The 25,619-nt window shown below is 32.6% G+C and overlaps 2 pseudogenes; both read left to right on the top strand.

The window, feature by feature from the left end:
- Positions 1 to 1,772, top strand: part of LOC120129770 — a 34,030-nt pseudogene extending 32,258 nt beyond the window's left edge.
- Positions 1,773 to 6,754: 4,982 nt separating this feature from the next.
- On the top strand, positions 6,755 to 25,224 carry LOC120129622 (annotated as a pseudogene).
- Positions 25,225 to 25,619: the final 395 nt, after the last annotated feature.

The following is a 25,619-nucleotide window of genomic DNA, read 5'->3' as shown; positions in this document are numbered from 1 at the left end:
TTGATGGCCTCAAACATATTATTTCTTTTTGGCTAGTTGTATCAACATCATCTTAGCACCATTTAGAAGCTCGTTTTACTACATCATTTGAGCTTCATCTATTGATGTACCTCTTCAGCTGCTTCTTGGAGCATCATTATGGACCAATGATGTATTTTTGCAGTCCTATTCTACCTCTTAGAGTGACATTTGTCGTATTGAAAGCCTTTTAATGAGACTATTAACTTGGGGATCAATACCTTCTATGACATGACATGTATGAAACATGTGTTAATCTAAGGTAATTATCCTAGAACAACTTTCAAAGAACTCACGACGTCCCAATATGTCAAAGTAGATAAAAATAAATACCCCTTCGTTTGGTGTTGTCGTTTTAAAAACCTTCTAATTTTGATAAATAACTTGGATATTAACAACATGTTTATGCACAAAATAAAACAACAAGATAAGGAAAATATGTTAGCAAAAATAATATTCAAAGAGAGAAAATGTGTTAGTGAAATATGAAAATATTAAATTCAAGTGATAAATAAACCATAAAATACAGTGAATAAAACACACATAGGAAAATAAAACCCTAACCGTATAATTTCTAGTTCTCTTATGGTATCCGCATGGCTCTAGAGAGGCAGACTTGCTATATTCTCTATATGATGTTTGGTTCTAGAAGTAAATGTACTCGAATTGTCCTTGTCGGTGCCCCTTGGGTGAGCCAGACCCTCAAACAACAAATCGGTTACGACACAAGGTATGTGCTAATGCATATTCGCTATTATACCATTGGCAACCAATGTTTTCCGGCGAAAGCGGAGTTGACCAGCTAGTGGAAATCATTAAGTTATGTATCTCTGGTTTTTCTGTTCTCGAGATTTTTTGTTTTCTCTGTTTACTCGTCTCTTAACTTCCGTTTTCTTTTTCATATCAGATACTGGGAACGCCGACGAGAGAAGAAATTAAATGTATGAATTCGAATTACACCGAGTTCAAATTCCCTCAGATTAAAGCTCATCCATGGCATAAGGTATACTCTGATTGGATCAGCTCCTAATTGCCTTATATGGTATAACGAAAAATGGAAATCTTACGCTCCGTATGTTTTTTAGTTATTTCACAAGTGAATGCCCCAGAAGCAGTGGATCTTGTGTCTAGGCTGCTCCAGTACTCACCGAAACTTCGTTGTACAGCGGTAAGAATCTTTCTCATTGTTGTTTTCAATTTAGTTGCATATGCACTCGTGCTCATGTAGTAACGATTGAGTCATGACCGTGTTCTTCTTGTTGCATCTAACCTGTGCATCGCTTTCTTGCTTTCAGTTGGAGGCGTTAGCGCACCTCTTATTCGATGATTTGAGAGACCCCAATGTGAGCCTGCCAAATGGACGAACACTACATTCTCTATTCAATTTCACAGCTCAAGGTAGAGCTACTTCAATGTTTTTGCATCCTTTTTCCCCTTGAAATTGTTATGGTCCACAATTACTCATGTCAATGGCTATGCAGAATTGGCTGGCGCGCCTGATAAACTACGGCAACGTCTTATCCCCGAACACTCAAGAACATAAGATCCTATGAGATGGCATCTGTAGGCATTGTAAATTGGTTTTGTGGTCTGCCATTAGCGACGAGCTACACCGCAGACTAGTTCGGGTCCGAATATGATAATCTTTGTTCGTTGATTTAATGGTTACAAGCAATGAGACCCGCAAGCGCCAGTCTCGGAGGGTTATCCAGTCAAGCAGTCGTTAAATGGATACGCCGGAGAAGGTTTTAGGTGGATAGCCATGGGGTCTTGGGATTTTTCTTTTTAAGTTTTATTTATATATTATTTACGATGTAATGTGTTATTTACAAAATAAGCCATTATGAAAAAATCTAATTTAATTTGTTTTATTTATAATGTCAATATTCAAATTCTTAATTTTATTTAGAAGATATAAGATTAACTAGTAATTGAATATTAAGAGAGCAATGGAGAAGCAAAGTAGTAATAAAATTACCAATGAACCTTAGTATCATCCTACAATGCATCATCATGCAACACACAATGATAGTATCCGGTGTCGCAAAGACGTAGATACCATCACACAAACAATGAGTAGGCATCATGGTGTAGTCGGAGGGTCACTTAGCATCTCAGGACTCACACCCCTCTATCCTACCAAAGGTACCCTAGATAAGACCCGGGTCCCTTAACATCTGAATCCTCATCTAGAAGGGCCCTCATTTCCTAGTACCTAGGATGCCTCTGGGTCACAAAGCATCGAAGCCTACGTCCTACTAGATTACTAGGACGCCTCCAGGTTACACAACATCGAAACCTATGTTGTGCTAGTTTACTTCTCAAAGTACTTAGGACGATTCTGAGTCACACAACATCGGAGCCTACGTCCAACTAGCGACTGAAGTGTTGTCGCACTGACTCGGATATATCCTGAAATTCTATACACACAAGACAATCGTCATACTATTAAAGTAACTCAGGTATCCTTTTTATTTCCCGAGCGTCATGCAAAGGCTAGTCTTATGGAATCTTACCTCATAAGATCATTATGATTATCACACAAGTAATATTATTATCACATGGTTATCTTGTCGTTATTATCAATTACAACACAAGAAGGTGAGATCGCTCTCTCACTTACTACTATTTCATTCGTTCTCTCTCCTAGAACATTATGCAAGAGTTTAATAGTACTTTAGTGTTTTATGCTCTTTAAGGCAATTCATTTTCATTGCTACCCTCTTAGTATATTTCAATTAGCCTAACAATTGATTCGGGTATAGTTCATTAACAACTACTCCTTAGTCGTACTCGTCGCACTTTCCATCGGTTCTCCTTTGAACTAGTAGGACAACTCCCTCATCTTTGATTATCGGTATCATGTAGTATTCACCTTCCATTATCACTCTAGTCACGTCGTTCATCGTCTCACTCGCTAGCATATATTTCGGAACGATCATCCGTTCACTATTAATCAATACGTGTTCGATTGAAGAAACTCAAAGGAATTATGCTTGGTATGGTTACTTCGATTGTAACCCACTTCTATGAGTGTTTATGGGCCCCTTTGGCCATTTACGTCCTTCACGGACTAAGTTATACTATTATGAATCATCATTCACTCTTACGGGCCTTAAGGAGATCAAAACTAACCATCCAAAGTAGGTAGTATCGATACTCTACGTGATACCCCTATGAGTATCAGTACCAAAAATATCTTTGATGTCCTGAAAAATAGCCTAGTATCGATACCAGACACCCTTAGTATTGATACTATAGGGGCAATATCGATACTCTCCCCAACAATATCGATACTCCCTGCTATAAAACCCTAAAATTCATCCCAATTCATCTAATATCGATATTCAAACCCTAAAATATCTTATTTAGGTTCAAAAACACTAAAAACAATTCTCCCAAACACTTTAGTTTGGTCCCAAATCAACTTCTAAAGCTTAAGGGATTTATTTAGGGTCATTTAGCACTATAAAAAAGCTTTACACTAAGAACGTCATCCACAGTAAGATCAAGTAAAACCTCCAAATATGCTTAAATACCTAAATTCCCAACAAGATATCATGTTTAGGAGTTTCATAACATAACACAGGATTATAAATACACTTCCTTAACTTAGGAATCCAAAATGAAGTTCCTTCCTTCAACAACTCTTGTTTTTTTCTTCCCCATTTGTATTTGAGCACTTTAAACCCATTTTCTCTTGCAAAATAAGAAACTCAAAGCTAGAATCCTTAAAACAAGGTTGATGGAATGATCATGGACGAATTTGAAGTATGAGAAAGGCTCAAACTTACATTTGAGCTATGAAATTTGGAGAGGAAGAAGGAATAAATGAGAAAAAGAAAATGAAGAGAATGAGACGAAGGAGGATATAAAACTCTTATCTTTCCATAAGTAGAAAAATTACACTTTAGTCATTCACATTTTTCCATGTATTTAAAAATCCCTTTTTTATAATCCTTTTGGGCTCAATTCCAAATCCAATTTTGCCCAACTTGGCCCAATGACTTTAATTATGAACTTTACAAGGTCCACAAGTCTCTCGGGTAAACTTGAAACTACTAACCCGAAATTTGGGGTGTTAAACTAAGTCCTTGGTGCGAGGAATTTAATCGTTAAGACGGATGCGAAGTGGACAGTTGATTCCATCAACAGAGAGAAGACGAATGACGCAGATCGTTTGAAGTTGAAAAATGAGGGATGGATAACCAGTGACGGATCCATAAATATTTTTTAGGGTGGATACATATGTACTTATAGTAGAAAATTTTGTATGAGGTTGGCACCAATAAAATTTTAGGTGGGCACATTCAGTAAAATGAACAATAAATATAAAAAATTTCATATTTCAGAGTGGACACAATAAAATTTCAAGATATACACAATCAGTAAAACGAACAACAAACATAAAGAAATTCAAATTTTAAGGTGGACATATACACACCATGAAATATACATGCATCCGCCGTTGTGGATAACAAAAAAAACCAGGAACATTTGGAGAGAGGGTAACCGTTGTGCCGACCGATTAACTAATTTGACACTTGGGATGGAAGAGGGAACACAGTTTCTGTCTGAACCCCACCAGATCTGATTCCCCTTTTACAGACGGACGCGAATGGAGAAACAACTTTAAGATTATAATCTATCAAACGCAGTCATTTCACGTTCCTTTGTACCAAAAAAAAAAGATTAACTAGTAATTTGATATTGTTATCGTTTTAATAATTTATTTAAATATAAGGGAATAATTTATTTAGTTCTACGTTGATTTAATTTATTAAATGAACATAAATTAAGTTGAGATTAAAAATTGAAAAGAAGAGATTTTTATGCATAAAAATGGTTGATAATTTTTAGATCATAATCCTTAACTATATTCTTTAAAATATACCATTATTATATATATTTCATTCTTTAAATATTCTCTAAATATGAAAAGTAATATAAATTTTATTATTTACACTCTAATATTATATATCTAATTTTCATATGATATAGTCATCGTATTAAAAACATCATAAAATTAAAAAAAAAATCAACATTAGAATTCAAATCCGGTCTGTATTTTGAAATGACCTAATTTGCCCCCCCCCCAATCTTTTTAGGGTAAATTACGCATTTAATATATAAACTATTAGTTTTTGTTCGATTTAATACTTAAACTTTCATTTTTTTCAAACCGTACCTAAACCTTGGTTTTTGTTTCATTTTAGTATCCCGTTCAAAATTTAACATTAACTTTTGAAACCATCTCGAAAGTTTAGGTACTAAAACGAACCAAAATTGACAGTTTAGGTACTAATCGCGTTAAGTTTTTAAAGATGGGTACTAAAATGAATCAAAAACTAAAAGTTAGGTATTATTTTAAAAAATTAAAAGTTTAAATGCTAAAATGGATCAAAACTGACAGTTTAAGTACTAAATGCGTAATTTATACTATTTTTTAATATAAAACTTTTATCCAAACTCTTTCTAACATAGATCGGCCTTTGGACTTAGACGAAAAATGTAGAACTTGAATAGATCTACCTTTTGAATATGAATGAGAATGGTAGATTTGGCCAAACCCACCAACATCTATCCTAGACGATAACTTTGTAAATTTGGACCAACTTGGCTCAAATTACTTATGTTACGGATACATGTTGGGATTGTTCAACTTTGAATCCAAAATGGCAACCAAAACTTGTAAGGAACACATGTATTAAATGCTATAAATAGGTCACTCAATTAATCAATTGTCACAACATGTTACTTTATCGTCAAGTGTATTATAAACATTAATCTTTCAACTATGATTGAGTGATCTGACAATTGATAAATTGAGTGATTTGATTTTTACAACCTATAATTTAAACGACTTTGATTATTACTAAAAGTTAAATGTTCGTTTTATTTTGGTTTAAGGGTCACTTTTGTCTCTGTAGTAGATCTAATTTATCATTTTCGTCCATTTTATATTTCTGCATCAATTTTGTCCTCGAATTTGCTCAATTGCATCAATGTTTAAAATAGCTACTATTATTTAGGGTTTTAAGTTAGGGTTTAAGGTTAATGGTTAATGGTTTAGGATATAGAGGTTAAGGGATGTGGTTTAGGGTTTAAGATATATAATTTAGGGTTTTGAGTTAGAGTTAGGGTATACGATGATGAAATTAAACAACTTTGAAGGCTGAATTGATGCAAAAATACTATGGGAGCGAAAATGATAAATTGAGTCTATTACAGGGGCAAAAGTGACCCTTAAGCCTTTTATTTTTAATTGTAAAGTGAACTATTTGTAACAATCAATTAATTCAATGATACATTTATAATCTTATTAATAAATGAATGGCATTTTATGCATTCATTGTTAATTGGTTAAAAAAGTTCTGAACAAATGTTACATTGTAATCACCCTAAACTAATCAGTTTTTTATTTAAAACAAATCCACAAAACATTATAAGACATAGTTGAAAAGAGAAAAAAATGGGTCTCCATCCATGAACAAATCTAATCATGTACCATTACCACCAACTCTAAATAGCAAACATTATTCTCTCATTCTCATTCATCCAAAATTTAACCATGAAGTAGTCAAAGAAACACAAACCTTATTTCTCTCAAATTCAAAATAATTTCATCCACATTTAGGTATCTCCATCAATCACCAGCCCAAAACAAAGTAACCCTTTTGCAATATGAGTTAAAACAAAGCAATGTTCCCAATATGTTGTGATTATTAAGTGATAATTAAAACAAAGCATTTTCAAAAGAGTTTTATTTGGGGTTTAAAGAAATAATGTCATTCTCGGGAACATTAGACAAATGCAAGGCTTGTGATAAGACTGTTTATGTGGTGGATTTGTTGACTCTCGAAGGAGTTCCATACCATAAAACTTGCTTCAAATGCACCCATTGCAAGGGTAACCTTGTGGTAATTCATGATTCTTTTCACTTTTTCCCCTTCAAAATTTCATTTCATGTTCTAAACTTTTAATTTGTTTTCAGACACTGATATGCGTTTGATAAAGATATTCTTGATCTTTTTAGTTGAGTTAGGATTCTTACATATATATATATATATATATATAGGATTCATCGTAAAATTTTGGGTAAACTACACGTTTAATATATTGATTATCACTTTTGTTTTGTTTTGACCATCTAACTATTTTTTAAAAGATCATATCTAATGTTAAATTTTGCTTTTATTTTGGTCACCCACAATTAAAAAAATAACAAAACTACTGAAGTAACATTTAAAAAAAATTCTCAATGATGATGTGGCATTACCTTATGATGACACATCAGCATCACCGTTAATTCTTTAACGGAAATTGACCAAAATGAAGCAAAAATTAAACATTAGGTATGATTTTGAAAAAAATAGTTGGGTGACCAAAACTGAACAAAAATGATAGTTGGGATACTAAACTTGTAGTTTACCCTAATTTTTTTTGAAGGGTTGAAATTGAATTATAAATTCTTGAAGGGGTCAATTACCTAAATTTGAATATGTTAATTAATGGTATTTTTTTGACAGATGAGTAATTATTCCTCCATGGATGGAGTCCTCTATTGCAAAACTCATTTTGAGCAACTTTTCAAGGAATCTGGGAATTACAACAAGAATTTTCAATCAGGTCTGAAGCATATTGCTCATGTTTTACTTAATTCACAATTTAGCCTTTTAGTATATTAAATTTTCACTTTATACCTTATATTATTTTTTGTTTCATTTTGATCCCTAAAGATCACTTATTTCTCATTTTACACCCTGAATCAATTTAGACCAATCAAAACATGTCACGTGCAATGAGTTGATTGGCCATATTGTTCTAGAGTGTAAAATGGAAAAATAAATATACTTTAAGGGTCAAAATGACCAAAAAGGTTCAAGGTGCAAAGTGGAAATACAAAAATGCTTTGAGGAGATTTATGAATCAAGTTTTTTGGTCTCTATTTTAGCTTCTAAAGCATACCCCTTTTTTCTATTTACACACTAGAGCAATTTAGACCAATATAAACACGACATGTGTCGTATGAAAAAAAAAATCCAATTGTCACGTGACATGAACTGATTGACCAAATTGCTCTATGATGCAAAATAAGAAAATAAATATACTTTAAGGGTCAAAATGAAAAAAAATTAAGGTGCAAAGGGGAAATGAAAGTATATTTGGAGGACTAATTTATGAATTAAGCTTAATTATAAAGATAGGAGATTGTATAATTTTGTTGACACATTTTTAATTTCTTCTTGTGACCACTTTTGCAGCAAAAGAGAAGCAAAATGACTTGGTACGTCTCGAATATTTATCGGATATATATTTAAATCTAACATTCAATTTCGTGTAATAAACATATTTTCGATCATATTACGTTTATCGGACTATAAAAATAATAAATATTTACAGAATATATTTACAGAATAAGACTCCCAGCAAACTTTCATCCATGTTCTCTGGACACAAGATAAATGTGCTGCTTGCCAGAAGACGGTATACCCATTAGAGAAGGTAAATACATTTTACCATCTTAGTTAGTTTGCATTATTATAATATTATGTGATGCATATGTTAATTACATATACAAATCCAAATTAAATAATTTTAATATTCACATTTTAACTTTTAATTATTTTCTGTTAAATAATAAAATTATAAAATATAATTTTTTAATTTATATACATTTTTAAAAATTCATAGAGATTGCACGAACCAATTTATCTCAGTGGTTAAAGGAATGATTGTTATTCCTAGAGGTTTCAAGTTCGAGCACCAGATCAGATTGCAGAGGGTATTTGAATATTCATTGTTAAATAATTGAGAGTTTTTAGAATAAATAATAACACTTGTAAGCACCCTATAGTAATAGAAAAAAATATCATACATATAGGTTAAGGATCGTTTCGACGTAAATAAAACACATTTATATAATATTTTAAAATCGTATATAACATATATACTATGAATTGCACTCTTAATAAAATAGTGTCCTCATGTCACGAGTTAAAAAATAATAATTTAATCAGAAAAATGTCAAAATAATCAAATTTGGATAATAATGTAGAAAATGAAGATAATGTATAAACGTAATTCAATATTTTAGGTTAAAATACATTAAGTGATTTCAGTAGTAAAAGAATGTGTTATTTTTTTATAAGTCTCAGGTTCGAGCAATTGCATTTGTAAAATATACACACGTTGTCAATAATTAAGAAAATTTTTGAACATATAATATTTTATAATCATCCCATACTATTATTTAAAATAACTATAATTTATAATATTTGTGGGTTGACATATAAGTTATCGCATGCATCGTGGAAAAAATGTAATTTAATCAATTTTTTTTATTACAAATACAATAATTTAAATAAAATTTAAAAATCAAATTTAGCTTCTAAAATTATTATCAAATTGACCCAATATATAAATTTAAAATATATCATTAAATATCAAACCAATAAAAGCACCATTAAAACATCAAACTACGGTTGTTATTTATAACTTCTTTTATACAATGTCTGGATCATCTTGACAATTTTAGTTTAAAATCTGTATGTTTTCGAATTGATTTGACCTCAATTTTATATTTTTTGAGTCGATTCGAATTCTACTCAATTTGTTTACAGCCCTAAGTAGGTGCAGGGATGGACCCAGAGGTGGTTGAGGATTGTCGTCCTTCTAAACATTTTATATTATTATATATTTTAAATATATTTTTATTGATAATTTATTTCCATCCAATTAGAATTTTATAAATTCTTTCCTAAAATTCTAATTTTTTTTGGGTAAAATCTAATCTCCGTCCTAATTAGGTGTCCATGGAAGGTGAATGTTTCCACAAATCATGCTTCAAATGTGCTCATGGAGGTTGTCACTTAACACTCTTCATACGCTGCTTTAAATGGAGTCCTTTACTGCAAGCACCATTTTGCTCAACTCTTCATGGTCAAAGGCAGCTACAACCACGTTCTCGAGGCCGCTAATAAGAAAACCAACTTGAAGACATCGGCCGAACCCGCCAAGAACGGAGCGGAAGAGGGTCCGGTGGCTCAAGAAAACGACTCATAAGAAAAGAAATTATACGACACCGATACGATATTGTTCTCCCAATTTTCTCGCTTTTATGTTTTTTTTTTGGTATCTTTCTATTATTATTTTTTCAACACAACTTGATTGAGTGGCAGACAATCTCAGCAAAGATGAATCTATTTTGTTCACATCTTGTTTATGTAATTCATACAAACTCATTATCTGAATTATATTACATTGAATTGTTTCAACTAGCAACAAGTAATAAGTATTGTCAAAAAACAGTTTGCATTGAAATAATTAGGTTGAAAAATGATTTTTTATTGACGTAATATTAAAAAATACTCCTAAAATTTGACTAAATAATCACTTTGATCCCTTTTCTTTTAGCATCTTGGTCCTATTCTTTTTTAAAACAATTATGAAACATTATAGAAATCTAATTGTTTTTTAAAAGCTATAAAAGCTAAAATTTATTTCAAGTACTCTTAAACAAATTAAACTTTTTAGAAGGTCATGAATTTAATTTTCATGACCATCAAAATATATTATTTTTTAATTAGTAGAGTTAACAACACATTAACACATGATGAAAATGAAATGATACGGATAGTTTGAAGACCGTTACATAACTTTTTACATTTTTAGGAATTAATTTAAAATAAAATCATAATTTAAAGATTGATATAGAATATTTTAATGCTTGGTGAGTGTTTTAACTTGCATTTATTTTGTTGATAAATATTCCTCGTTGTTTATTTCATGCTACTGATTTCGGTTGTTTTGGTTTATTTTTGTGTATGAGCTTATTTTCCAGAAAACAACACTAAAAGTGATGATTCTGTAGTTTTTATTGTCGACAATCGTTTTTATCCATACATTATTATTATTAATATTAATATTATTAATATTAATATTAATATTAATAATATTAATATTATTAATATTTTTATTTACAGGTTACATAACCCAACAACCCAAAGTGGATCCAAATACAAACCAGCAAGCCCACAACCAGGCCCAATTACAATAGGGCCCAATTGGCCTAATGCAAACTCTATCCAATTAGGGTTTTTGAAACCCTAATCTAACACATCCATCACCAGTCGCCGCCGCCACTCTCACACCAAGAACCTGTCGTGCCGCTGTCAATTCGGCCAAACTCATGACCTCCAACGTCATCAGTTCTCTGCCAAGAGTCACCCAACACTCAAGAAGTAGAGAAATGAGGACAAATAACAAAACAACAAAAAGGGAAATCATTTTCCTTACCTATCAAACCCGTGATGGTCTCTGCAAAACTTCCCCAAACACGCAAATATGAAGCATAACGTGCAACAAATCTAACATAAAAGGAGACATGTTAGAGAAGAAAAAGGGAGTATTCGGAGTTTGTAAGAAAAAATATAGAAAAAGAAAACAAAAGCGGGTTCGGAAAAAACAAAAAGAAACAGAAAGAGCTTTCAAGGTTTTGAAAAAACAAAAGAGGAAAAACAGAGAATAAAATTGAAAAGGAAAAAAAGAGAGCAATAAAAAAAGGAGAGGAAGATAAGACTTACCTTGTTTAAATGTTCACTGGGAGGCTAATCGTTCGTCGGAATACCCAAGCACCGTTGAATTTCAAGGTTACCCAAGGTTAACTCTTTAGATCTAGGATTTTTCATTTGGTTTTAGTTTAAAATAGGGAGGCAATCATGTTATGGGTTGAAGGATGAGTGTTTTTGGGGTTTGAGGTGAACTACAACCACCGTTAGTGGCTGTTGGCGGCGCCGTCAGACGTCTTCTTTTTTTTCGTTCGAATGAGAAAAAGTTAAAAGGGGAGAGAGAGATTAAATACGATTAGAAGTTGAAATAGGGAAGAGTTCAGCCAAAAATCATATAAGAGGGGGTATTTAAACCCCTTAAAATGATGTTATTTAGGGGTTTAGGGTTTTTTTGATTCATGCACAGGGGTTAATCACGTAACAGGTCACCCAATGTTTGTAACCTTTTCAATTTAGTCATTAAATGCAACTTTTTGTTTTTTATTTCGAGCTCCTTATTTTATGCATGTTCTATTTTAGCCATGTTTCATGATTTATGAAGTTTTTGATTTTGTCTCCTAATTTTACTCATGTTGTATTTTACTTAAATTTTGGTAACGCATACCGCAAATTTGTTGTTTTAATTAAAATGAATGTCTTTTTAAAATGACAAATACTTTTTTGGTGTCCAATCACACTCTAATCAAAGATTGGTGGCGACTCCTCGAATCACGCTTTATCGTTAACTAGTCATCAAGAGTTATTTTAAAACGAGACCCCCTTTCTTTTTAGAAAATTATTTTGACAGATTGGTGACTCCGCTGGGGACTTTTTTTAAAGAGTCAGGCCATTAGTCGACTAATTAATTATCTTTGCAAATAAAAATTACAAGTCCGTTCTAATTTTATTTTTTGATCCCTTGTGTGGTTTGAATAGATTTTTGTTTACAGTTTGATTAACCACTAAATAGTTGTACTAATTTGTTTGCTAATGTTTTCAGAGTAAATAATTGTTCAAAATTTTGAGTTTTCTGTTTGGTGTTGCTTGCTTTGTTTTCACTTTTCCTCACACACTGCACAACTACATTTGCATAACATGAGCTAAAACCCCGCTCTGTCCTATTTAAGTAGGAGTAAGAAACTACTCCCTCGTGTGGTTTTCACCTCCATATGGGATAGTGAATCTCTCCTGGGGCTCACGTCTTATAGTCCTCGTGATGGTTTTCACCTCCGTATGGACATAAGGAGGTGTGTCCCCTTGAATTGAACTCGATCCAAAATCCTGTGATGGGTCAGGATTAAGGGTTCGATAGCCTAAGAGGGCACCGACAAGGAGAATTCAAGAACCTCTTATTTTAGAATCGAACCCAACATATAGTGAACCTAGAATCTAGATAGAGCCTTACCCATACCTTAAGAATCCCGTAAGGAGAGTACACAAGGAAAAGCCTTTTTGAGTATTTTAATTTTTGTAGTGTAATTTTAATTTTTGAATAAATTTATGCGAACTAGAGATCATACGGCTAAATTCATTTTTTTCAAACAAGCATGTGAACTAGATGGCATGAGGTTAGGATTTATATGCAGGGGGGTAGAAAACATGTCTGGATAGAATTATTATAAAAGTATGTCAGAGTTGATACCATGTCGGGTAGGATCTTTTTCTTCTGTTTTAAAATTTCTTTTGTTTTATCTTATTTTTGTCTGTCTTATGTTTGCATTTGTATTTTCACATCATAACCAAACAAGGCATTAATTCGCAAGTGATTGACTAAGTAAAGATATTGTTCATAATGAAACAAGAAATTATTAGCCATGCAGTCAAAAATAGGAGATCCAAGGATGTTCTATGGTGGTCGCTTTTGGGAATTAACACCTTGAGTATTTGTTTTTGCATTTGCATTCTCGTTTTGTATTATCTTATTAATTTATTTATTTTTTTATTTTCTTCTATAGTTCTTTTCATTTTGTTGTCTTATTTGTACTAACTTGTTTTTATGTTGCTTTTTTTCTTCTTACATCGCATGATCATGACATAATCATGGTGTTGATTTGTGAGTGGTCATCAGAGTAAAAGGTTTTCATAATGGACATAGGGTTTCATGATCAAGTAAACTATAATACAGCTAGGGAATGGCATATTGAGGAAACTCCAAGAATAGTAGAGAGTTATGCACCCAAGGATCGTGTATCTGAAAAAGAGCAAAAAGAGATAAGAGAGCAAATGTCTAAGATAAAGGATAGAATAGATGCTTTGGCCAAAGGAAAAGAGACTTCTGCAAAAGAAAGGGAAAAACTCGGTGAAAATGATCCTACGATGTCAAGTACACAAAGGACTACTTTAGAACAAGCTAATCCTAGCCAATCTGAGAAATCACACATAATCACCATTCGTATCAACAAGTTGTCTGAGACACCAAGGAAATGGTGACAACTGTAGAAGTGAAGAAAGAGGAAAAGAAGCCATGCAATCAAAACTCGTGGTTATTTCAAAGTATACTTCCAACATTAGGGGAAATAAGCCTGAAAACTCCAATTCAATCCAAGCCGAGAGGTGGCTCTCATTTTGATCCTATCCCTTTATCATATAAGGAATTGTATGATAAGTTTTTAGAAGCTTGAGAGGTGGCCCCACATTATGTGAAACCTTTGCAGACTCCATATCCAAATTGGTATGACATCAATGTTCGTTGTGAATATCATGTCAGAGCTCAAGGACATCACATTGAGAATTGCACCGTATTCAAGCATCGATTCCAACATTTTTTGGATCATGGAATCTTGGAGTTCGAGATGAAAGGTCGACCTAGTTTGGTAACTGATTATCCTGTTAGGTTAGAGCCAAAAGTGTTCAAAGGTAAGGATATCAGTGGGGGTATCCAAGAGGAATAAGATTTTCTAAAGTACGAAGCTCAAGTTCGTCATTTGAGAAATGAAAACTATAAACTGAATAGAAAGATGAAAGCCATACATGATGATTTTCATATGATCAGTCAAGCCTTTAAAAATGCTGGTATACGAAATACCCATGAGGAGTGAATAACAGGGGTCACTAAACTGAAAAACGATGCTAAACACTGGAGATACAATTGTAAGACTCATGAAGGTTGAGCCAATAAGTTTTCTTATGATTTATATATTGCAGAAAAAGGCGAAATATATATGTTAATGATTTGGGAAGATGTAAAGTAGAAAATCAGTTATTGAATATGTTCATAGCCAACATAGAAGCTTCATATCAGTGCCACAAGCGTAAGATTGATGCTAAGCTAGAATCCACTAGAGCCAGGAACAAGACATTGATGAGGATTATAGATTATTATGGAGATATTGCATAAGAGTTTCATAATAATGAAGACTTTCTTACGAGGAAAAATGAACAACTTTGTTTATAGCTCCGATAATTGACACATAAGATGGAGGAAAAAGATGACGACATGAAAAAAGCTATGATCCAAGCAAGCAATGTCGCTCACAAGTTGATTGATTTAGCTGGCTTTGTAAGAGAATTGAAGCATATTGACAACTCAAAACTCGATTATGAGTGGAAGTTAACTTGGATTTTTAGAGAGATATAGAAGTTAGAAGTTAAAGCTATTCCTTATATGTAAAGTTGTTTGATGTATCAAAACCTTTGTGTTCAATGAAAGTTGTTTAAGATGGTCACTCTGGAATAACACCTTTTGCATACATGCATTTGCATCACATTTGTTTATTTAAGCATTTTACATGCATTGGTTATGAAAACATGAAAATAATTTATGGAGGGTTATGTGACAGTAATACCAAGATCATTCATTCATACTACTTCCTCATCATCATGAACAAAAAATAAACAATGGAGAAATCTCAGGAATGATCACAAGATCGGTTGCAAGAGTAGTTGGTCGGGTTACAACAAAATATAAGGAATCAAGCATCAGTTCTCTGCAATATGTACCAAATCAGATAATCAAGGTGATGGAAACCCAAGGCTACTAATAGAGAGAAGATAGTTGATAAAGGATATACGTGTTATCAGACTAATATGTCGAGAATGATAACCTAACTTGGAGTATCCCACTCACACCTAGGGAAGAGCCTCATTATTCATGAGCAATTTGAAGATAAATTTAAGCAGTTGAAATAAGTAATTGAAGCTATTAAAAATGTTAATGCCTCCTACAAACAACTAAAAGCGAGAGAACTCAGCTTGGTCCTGGATTTGGTCATCCTATATGAATTTAGGGTGCCTAATTTTGAGAAATATGATGGCAACAGTTGTCCCCTAATCCACCTGAAAATGTTTTGCAGAAAGATGAAAGAGTGCTTAAATGTTGATAATTTTCTGATTCATTACTTCCATGATAGTCTTGTTGGGCCAGCTATAGGATGGTATAACCGTTTGGACCAAGAAAAAATCAAGAGGTGGGTTGATCTAGCTGACACCTTTATGGGGTAATATCAATATGTTAAAGGCTTAACCCTAAAACATTAAGATCTTCAAGAAATAAGGAAGAAAGCCACTGAAAGCTTTAAAGAATATGCCCTAAGATAGAGAGGAGTGGCAACACAAGTTCAACCTCCCATGTTAGAAGAAGAAATATTATATACATTTTATAATTCTCTCACAGATCCTTTCTTTAAGTTAATATTGGCAAACTCAATAGGGGACTTCAAGGATCATGTGACAGATGGGGTATTAATTGAAAATGCAATCAGCAAAGTAAACTTAAAAGTCGCTTCCAAAAGCTCAACTGATCAAAAAGAGAAAGCTGATGATGTAAATGAATGTCGCATCCAAATCCCCCATAGCCGTAAAAGAAAAGGAGCAGCTAATCGTTCGGACCGACCAAAGAAAGTCTCACGATTAAGAAATACTTTGAAGGTATTCCAAGCTTCTATCTCAGATCTATACCCCATTTGATTAAAGGTCAATACCTCACATCGAAGACAATGAAAGTGCCACCAAACTCTTCTGCCTACAGCTATGATCAAGATAGTGTCTGTGATTTCCACTTGGGGGCATCTGGGCATTCTACGGGGAATTGTAGGCCGCTGTTAAAGGAAATAGAGATGCATATTGAAAATGGGATGTTGACACAAGAATTGGTGGAACAGCGGATGACGAACTCTAGTAGGGCATCAAAGCATAATATGTAGCATCCGATTGAGTCAAGTATCACTGCATTAGATGAGTAATGTGGTATCATAATTAGGAAGAGATAATTTTATCTGTCATGGAGCTTCATTCCATTTTCAACATCTTGTTTGAATTTTTTTTTGTCATTTCTCAGTTTTTTATAGGGATATTTAAATGACCTTGTGTTACTTTAAAGATAGTGAGCATTGAATCAAATTTGCAACCTAGAAGTTCTTTGAATATCAACTAAATTAAAAACTCTTTAAATGATTAAAATTATGGGTCTTTGACAAAGTGACAAGATTAAAAATTGATAAAACAAGAACCCTGTACCTTGCCTTAGAAGATACACTCAAACACCATACCCTTCTCTAGCATGGACCAATATAGCCTTCTCATCTTGTAAGGAAATGAACAAGAGGCTTGGTATTTTGGTATGCATAGGAGAAGACAACATGGGGCATCTCTTGTGTATGACATTGCAAAACTAACTAGACTACACTTCTGTTGAGAACGTTTAGTGATGATCTTAATCTTCACAAATAGAATGATGGAGTGGATGAATTTAGTATAGGTCAGTTGTTTGGGAATTAAACTCTAGATATAGGATTTCTTGACCATCAAGAACACATAGACTATAATAGGTTCTTCTCAATGAGCTTAAAATTTTTTTAAATCTGAATACTCAAAAGGTTAATAAATTGTTATTATATATTATTATAAAATAAAGTTGAGTTATTCTACTAAATCAATTGGTTATAGAGGAAACTCAAAAGCCCTACTTTATGAATAGATTGCATTCAAACCATGACATTGCTCGGATATTTGGCAATTCGGTGCTTGTTCCACTGCGATTGTCAAGTTGAAGATATTGTGATGAGATGAACCCTTCAACTAGCCCAATGAAGGTGATTATAATATATATATATATATATATATATATATATATATAATAAAGCTGAATTCAGCTAGCCAAACAATGGAAAATTAAGTCAAATTTATCTAATAACGAGTTTCAGTAAATGGACTAAGGGAGTTGAAGAACACCTGTTATAGTCGACCTCACACAAGCACCATGAATTTTATATTTAGACTGATGTCTCTGCATTATCTTTACTAAGGAAGTTTGCGAAACTTGAACAAATGAAAGATTTCATAGAACCGAAATCGAAGTATTCTAGAAAGTCTAGTAAATTTATTATGCTAGTTACACCATTTTGTCAGCATCCAATTCAAATACCATGCTAAGAAAGAGGGGTATGTTATAATGTTCACAAGGACCAAGGAAGAAAGGATATCTTTGATGACTGAAACCTTAGGAAATATGAAGTCAACCTGAAATCGACCCATCAATTTTGACACTTTTCAAAGAGCTATAAACTTTAAAAATACTAAAAGAGTTGTTGATTCTTTTGATATTTTTTGAACTCATGTTTATGATTTGCTTTAATTGTGAGACTGAATTAAGGGGTAATACTTGACAAAATTCTTTCGTTCTTTGATTTCTAAAATAAAAGAAATGAGAAAATCATTTTTAAACAAGATAATCTCAAATGCAAAAGGTCATTGAAGTGAGTGAGGCCCATTTTGCCTCTATTGGAGAAAGAGAATAAACGATGCCAGAATAATGAAGCATTCCACAATCTTGAAAGAAAGTAGTCCGAGAGATTCGAAGGGATGGATGATAGAACTTGTAGCACTTCCTTGTGACGTTGTAGGTAACCTATCAAGAAGCATATGATCGCCTTATTTGAAAGGGGAACATATCCCAGCGCATAGCAAAAATGCAATAGTGCGACCAGTCAAGGATTAGTTTTGGCATCCAAGTAGGGAGGAGCCTTGAAAATACCCACCTTAGGGAATGACCAAACAAAATCATGTTGAGATAACATGGTTTAAGCCAAGAGGATATTGAAAATGAGTCTCACAACTTGGAGTGTTAGGGGAAAACCATGAATTTGAGCAGAGCTTACATTGTAATACAAATCAACCAAGCATCAACTAAGGGTATAATCCTGGAATAATAAGTCTAACAGCACAATTGAGTTAAGGACAGAAGGGGCATCAAGATCATATTACTGTCCCCAGCAAGAATTCAAGAAACATTTCTTCTGATACTTGAACGCATATAAGAGGCAATGAAGACACAAAGACATAAGATGATCAGATGGCTTTTCCAAAAAGGCAAGCTTGAAATCATAAGTTGCTACACTAATATCTGAGTAAACCATGGAGAAGAGTGATCTAGAGGAAAAACACATGGTTCTCCACTTTGGAGTCAAAGGAAAATTGAATCAACATTTATGCATGCATGAGAACATCATTTGTATAAAAGAAAATGCATTACATTGTATTCGTATTTCACACATAAACATATGTTTTTTATAAATATTTCAATGAAAATAGAAGATTCATGATAACAAAATCCCAACAAGTGAAAGTTATAATTCAAACCTCAAGTGTAGGGAATCATGTTTAGGGAGAAAGAACCTAAAGAAAAGGGTGGGCTCAATCCACAAAGGAAGCATTACTTTGAAGTGGGGCATGTTGCCCAACCAATGAGTCGTTTTATAAGTTAAAAAGTGAGAAAATGATTTCCAAAGTTTCTTGCTTAGTAAGTCATTTGGGCCAATAGTCAGTCTTTCAAGCATGATGACTAAATCATTCGGGTCATCTATAAGCCTTTCGAGCAAAATGATAAGTCTTTTGAGCCATCCACAAAACCTTCGGGCAGGATATTTTACATGTTTTTGGAAAAATGAGAAAAATTTCTCATTTAAATCTAAAAATTGATTTTTTTTAAAAGAAAGGAAAGTTTTTACCTAGTAAACTATTTCCAAAATTATTAAGTCCTTCGGGCCATCCGTAAGTCTTTCGAGCATGATGATTAAATCCTTCAGGTTATCTATAAGCCTTTCGAGCAAAATGATAAGTCATTCAGGCCATCCACAACACCTTCGGGCATGATGTTTTCACATGTTTTTCAAAAAATAAGAAAAAATCTTATTTAAATCTGAAAATTGAAATATTTGAAAAATAAGAAAAGTTTCTTACCTAGTAAACTACTTTCAAAATTGGTAAGTCCTTCGGGCCATCAGTAAGTCTTTTGAGCATGATACTTAAATCGTTCCGGCCATCTGTAAGTCTTTCGAGCAAGATGATAAGTCTTTCAGGCCATCCACAAGACCTTTGGGCATGATGTTCTCACATATTTTTCAAAAAAAGAATGAGCAAAGTTTCTCATTTAAATCTGAAATTTGAAATTTCTGAAAAGTAACAAAAAGTTTTTTTACCTAGTAAACTATTTCCCAAATTGGTAAGTCTTTCGGGCCATTAGTAAGTCTTTCGAGAATGATGCTTAAATCCTTCGGGTCATCTGTAAGTCTTTTGAGCAAGATGATAAGTCCTTCGGGTTATCCACAAGACCTTCGAGAAGGATGTTCTCACATGGTTTTCAAAAAAATGAGAAAATTTTCTCATTTAAATATGAAAATTGAAATTTTTATAAAGTAAGAAAAGTTTCGTACCTAGTAAAATATTTCCAAAATTGGTAAGTCATTCAGGCTATCAATAAGTCTTTCGAGCATGATACTTAAATCCTTCAAGTGATTTGTAAGTCTTTCGAGCAAGATGATAAGTCTTTCGGGCCATCCATAAGACCTTCGGGCATGATGTTTTCACATGTTTTCGAAAAATGAGAAAAATTTCTCATTTAAATCTGAAAATTGAAATTTTTGAAAAGTAAGAAAAGTTTCTTACCTAGTAAACTATTTCCAAATTTGGTAAGTCCTTCGGGCCATCAGTGAGTCTTTTAAGCATGGTGATTAAATCCTTCGAGTTATCTATAAGCCTTTCGAGCAAGATGATAAGTCCTTCAGGCCATCTATAAGACCTTTAGGCAAGATGTGTTTATGCAATATTTTTATAAGTAAGAAAGCAATTTCCAAAGTTTCTTACTCAGTAAGTCATTCGAGCCATCAATAAGTTTTTCGAGCATGATGATTAAACCCTTCGGGTCATCTGTCAGTCTCACTTGAGAAAACACCAAGATGGAACCGGACAAAATGTGTTGTCTATATGCTTATTAACATAAGAATAGACAAACATGGGAAGCTGTTGACAATCGTTTTTATCCCGACATTATTATTATTATTATTATTATTATTATTATTATTTACATGTTACATAACCCAACAACCCAAAGTGGGCCCAAATACAAACCAACAAGCCCACAGTCGGGCCCAGTTACAAGAGGGCCCAATTGGCCCAATGAAAACCCTACCCAATAAGGTTTTTTAAAACCCTAATATAACACAGCCACCACGAGCCGCCGCCGTCACTCTCACACCAAGAACCTGTCGTGTCGCCGTCACTCCAGCCAAACTCGTGACCTCCAACATCATCAGTTCTCTGCCAAGTGTCACCCAACACGCAAGAAGTAGAGAAATGAGGATAAATAACATAACACAAAAAGGGAAATCATTTCCCTTACCTGTTAAACCCGTGATGGCCTCGCAAAACTTCTCCAAACAAGCAAATGTGAAGTAGAACATGCAACATATCTAACATAAAAGAAGAACATGATTAAATCCTTTGGGCCATCTATAAGCCTTTTGAGAAAGATGATAAGTCCTTCAGGCCATCTATAAGACCTCCAGGCAAGATGTGTTCATGCAATATTTTGAAAAGTAAGAAAGCAATTTCCAAAGTTTCTTACTCAGTAAGTCCTTCAGGCCATCAATAAATCTTTCGAGCATGATGATTAAACCCTTTGGGTCATCTGTCAGTCTCACTTGAGACAACATCAAGATGGAACCGGACAAAATGTGTTATCTTTTTATCTTTTCAATATGCTTGTTAACACAAGAATAGGCAACTGGGGTAGCTGTCGACACTCGTTTTTATCCCGATATTAATATTATTATTATTATTATTATTATTTTATTTACAGGTTACATAACCCAAAAACCCAAAGTGGGCCCAAATACAAACCAACAAGGCTACAACCAGGGCCAGTTATAAGAGGGTCCAATTGGTCCAATGCAAACCCTACCTGATTAAGGTTTTTAAAACCCTAATGTAATACAACCATCACCAGCCGTCGTCGCCATTCTCACACCAAGAGCTCGCTATGCCGCCATTACTCCATCCAAACTCGTGACCTCCAACATCATCAATTCTCTACCAAGAGTCACCCAACATGCAAGAAGTAGAGAAATGATGACAAATAACAAAACATAAAAAGGGAAATGATTTCCCTTACCTATAAAACTTGTGATTGCCTCTGCAAAACTTCCCCAAACATGCAAAGGTGAAGCAGAACATGCAACAGATCTAACATAAAAGGAGACCAGTTAGAGAAGAAAAGGGAAGGATTTAGGGTTTATAAGAAAAAAACATAGAAAGGCAAATGAAAATAGTAGGGGATTAAAAAATAGAAAAATAAAAGAAACATAAAGAGAAATAGAGAGAGCTTTCGAGGTTCTAAAAAATAAAAGAGGAAAAATAGAGAAAAAAAATAAAAAAAAGCAGTAAAAAAAGAGTAGATGGAGATAAGACTTACCTTGTTTAGGTGTTCACCCGGAGGCTAATCGTTCATCGGAATACCCAAGCGTCGTCGGATTTCAAGGTTACCTAAGGTTAACTCTTTAGATCTAGGAATTTTCATTTGGTTTTAGTTTAAAATTGGGAGGTATTCGGGTTATGGGTTGAAGGATGAGTGTTTTGGGCGTTTGAGGTGAACTCTGACCACAGTTAGTGATCGTTAGCGGCTCCGTCAGACGGTATATCTTCTTTTGTTCGAATGAAAGAAAGTTAAAAGATGAGAGATGGGTTGAATGTGGCTGGAAGTTGAAATGGGGAAGAATTCAGTCAAAAATCACATAAGAGGGGTACCTTAAAATGACATTATTTTAAGGGTTTAGGGTTTTTCGATTCTAGTATAGGGGTTAATCACGCAGTATGTCACTCAGTGTTTGTAACCTTTTCAATTTAGTCATTAAATGCAATACATGTTCTATTTTAGACTTGTTTCGTGATTTATGAAGTTTTTGATTTTGTCTCATAATTTTACTCATGTTGTATTTTGGTCATTGGGCTTAGTTGTTTCAAGTTTACGCTTGTTTACACATTGGATATGTTATTTTTGGATTGTTCATTTTAATCCTTGCTTATTTTATATACTGTTATGAATGAGGTGGTTTATTAGCATGTTTTGTCCTTGCCCTTTTGTCTTTTATTGATTTAATCCTTATTTCGAAATGGTTCAAATGTATTTTAATCCCTATACTTTTAATTGTTTTATTCTTTTTTATATGTATATTTATAGATATGTATTTATGAAATATATGATTTTGTATAAATATATTTTATTTATTTATCTTATTTTTTAACTACTATATATTTATATACATGTATACATATATTTTGTATTATATATATAATGTAATTATTTCTATCCTAAGATAAAATATATGTAAATAGATAAAATTTATATGATACTTTTTATGATTTTTTTTTCACTTATACATGTATACTATATTATTAATTTTTTCTATTCAAGCGTAATATACTTTAATAAATAATATTTTATACCTTTATTTTAATTGTTTTATTATTTTATGTTATGAATATAAATGAGTAATTTGGTTTTATTTTAAGTTAGTTTGTATGACAGCCTCATGGACATTTCTCAACTTGAATCAAAATAATTGGACTAAGGGTATTATTCGTTCATTTTAATATTGTCGTAGAGTGACTGCCTTAAAGTTAATTTCGATCATTTTAAAATGAAAGTCTATCCCGTTAAGTGACACGAATTAAATCAAATCCATTTTTAAATTTGGGGATTGAGAAAAAGATCGTGTTCTTTTAATTAAATTCACCGAGAAAATATTGTTAGATCGAATCTAAGGTATCGTCTCGAGGTATTTAAATAATTGAACATCCTTATTCTCATTAAATACTGGTAAAATAAATAATTAATTGTATTTTCTTGGGGTATGCTTCTTATTTATTCTATTTTTGCATGTGTTTTCCAATGGATTTTCAAAATAGTAACACTTAAATCGATATTGAAAATAGTGACATCTCTTCGTTTTAGTTGGAGTAATAAATGGCTTCTTTAAGGCATGAAAGATCATTTATTCTCGATTGAAAATAATTATATATTACCGTTTTTTTCTCAAAATAATATTGATTTTTAAGACAGAATAGTGATAACTCTTCATTTCGATTCGAGTAATAAATGAATGCTTTAAGGCATAAGAGTTCATTTGTTCTAAATTGGAAATCATTAGATATTATCGTTTTCACTCAAATTAATATTGAATTTAAGATGAAATAGTGATATCTCTTCACTTCGATTAGAGTAATAAATGACTGCTTTAAGGCATGAGAGATCATTTATTCTCGATTGAAAATAATTAGATATTATCGTTTTCTCTCTTAAAATTATTTTGGTATTGTTATTTTGAATTAATAATGAACTTTAGAATGGAATTTTAATATTTCTTTATTTCGATTGGAGTAAGAATCGATTGTTTTAAGGTATGAGAGGTTGATTCTTCTCGAAACGAAATAATTAAATATTATTGTGCTTCATCCTAAAATTAAAAGAGTATTACTTGTAGGGGATCTTAAATTAAATTAGACTCGAACTCGTAAATTTCATTGCAAAGACAACTAATTAATTGACTAGGTACCGATTTAGGACAATGTGGGGTGCTAATCCTTCCCCACACGTAACTGACAACTGAACTCAAATTTTGGTAACACAGACTGCAAATTTATTGTTTTAATTAAAATTAATTTTTTTAAATGACAAATACTTTTTGGGTGCTCAATTACACCCTAATAATCAAAGATTGGTGGCGACTGCTCGAATCACGTTTTATCGTTAACCGGTTATCAAGAATTATTTTGAAACGAGACCCCCTTTCTTTTTGGAAAACCATTTCGACGTTTATTTTCTGGAATCATGATTGGACACATGGGTATGATCTGGGCCATGACACGGTCTGACGTGGCAGATTCTAGAACGTCCAATCAACAGTAGCATTTTCTAGAATCAAATCCGATCTTAATTTCCCTTAGCAGACCGCCGTTAAGTTTGTTATTAGGAAGTTGAATTTGCTGCCAGTCGGTTCTTCTGCCCAACTTTAAATTAGAACAACATCCAGACTAACTTTGACTTTTTGAAATGAAAGTGTTAAGACTTTTAAAGAAAATGTCAATTGTCAATCTTGGTCTTCAAAAAACTGAGAATGATATCTGAAGATATTAAGTACTTTTTCAATTCTTAGAATATGAATTGAGTCATTGCTAAACAATTGGATAAATGAGAAAATTAGCTAAACATAAATGCTTATAAACTAATTTAAGATGAGTTCATAATTTGATTTGATATCTCATGTTTTAATATTTGTATCTATGAAGCTATTATATGTTCATGATTCGTTTCTTGCAAACGTGATATAGATAATTGAAGATGAAATCATTTTAAGGAGTTAGAAGTCAAAGTTGTTTAATAAGGATTTGTAACACCCTTAACCCGTATACGTACCCAATTACTAATTAAAGATGTCACATAACATTTTAAAAATATTTCATAATCAATTACCGGAAAATTTTGTTTCTTTTAAAATTACTCAATTTAATATTTTTCAAGAAAATAGTTTAATCGTGTAAAATCACAATTTAATATTTTGACAGCCAAATGAATTCAGTTTCAGACAACAACTTAGCAGTTCAATGTTGTTTCATGTAAATAGTAAAACTGCCTAATTTAAAACTCATTTTAATATCATTTAAAATATAACTTAATAAATTACTATTCATTTAACTACTAATTATACTTAAAGATGACAATTTAACTTGAATCCGATGGGTTCTGAACCGACTTGATCCGATAGGTTTAGTTTTTTAAAAAAT

The sequence above is a fragment of the Hibiscus syriacus genome, unplaced genomic scaffold, assembly GCF_006381635.1.
Source record: "Hibiscus syriacus cultivar Baekdansim isolate YM2019G1 unplaced genomic scaffold, ASM638163v2 tig00110503_pilon, whole genome shotgun sequence".
Taxonomy (NCBI): Eukaryota; Viridiplantae; Streptophyta; class Magnoliopsida; order Malvales; family Malvaceae; genus Hibiscus; species Hibiscus syriacus.
The sequence above is the reverse complement of the archived record's forward strand: the minus strand, read 5'-3'. Positions and strand labels throughout refer to the sequence as shown.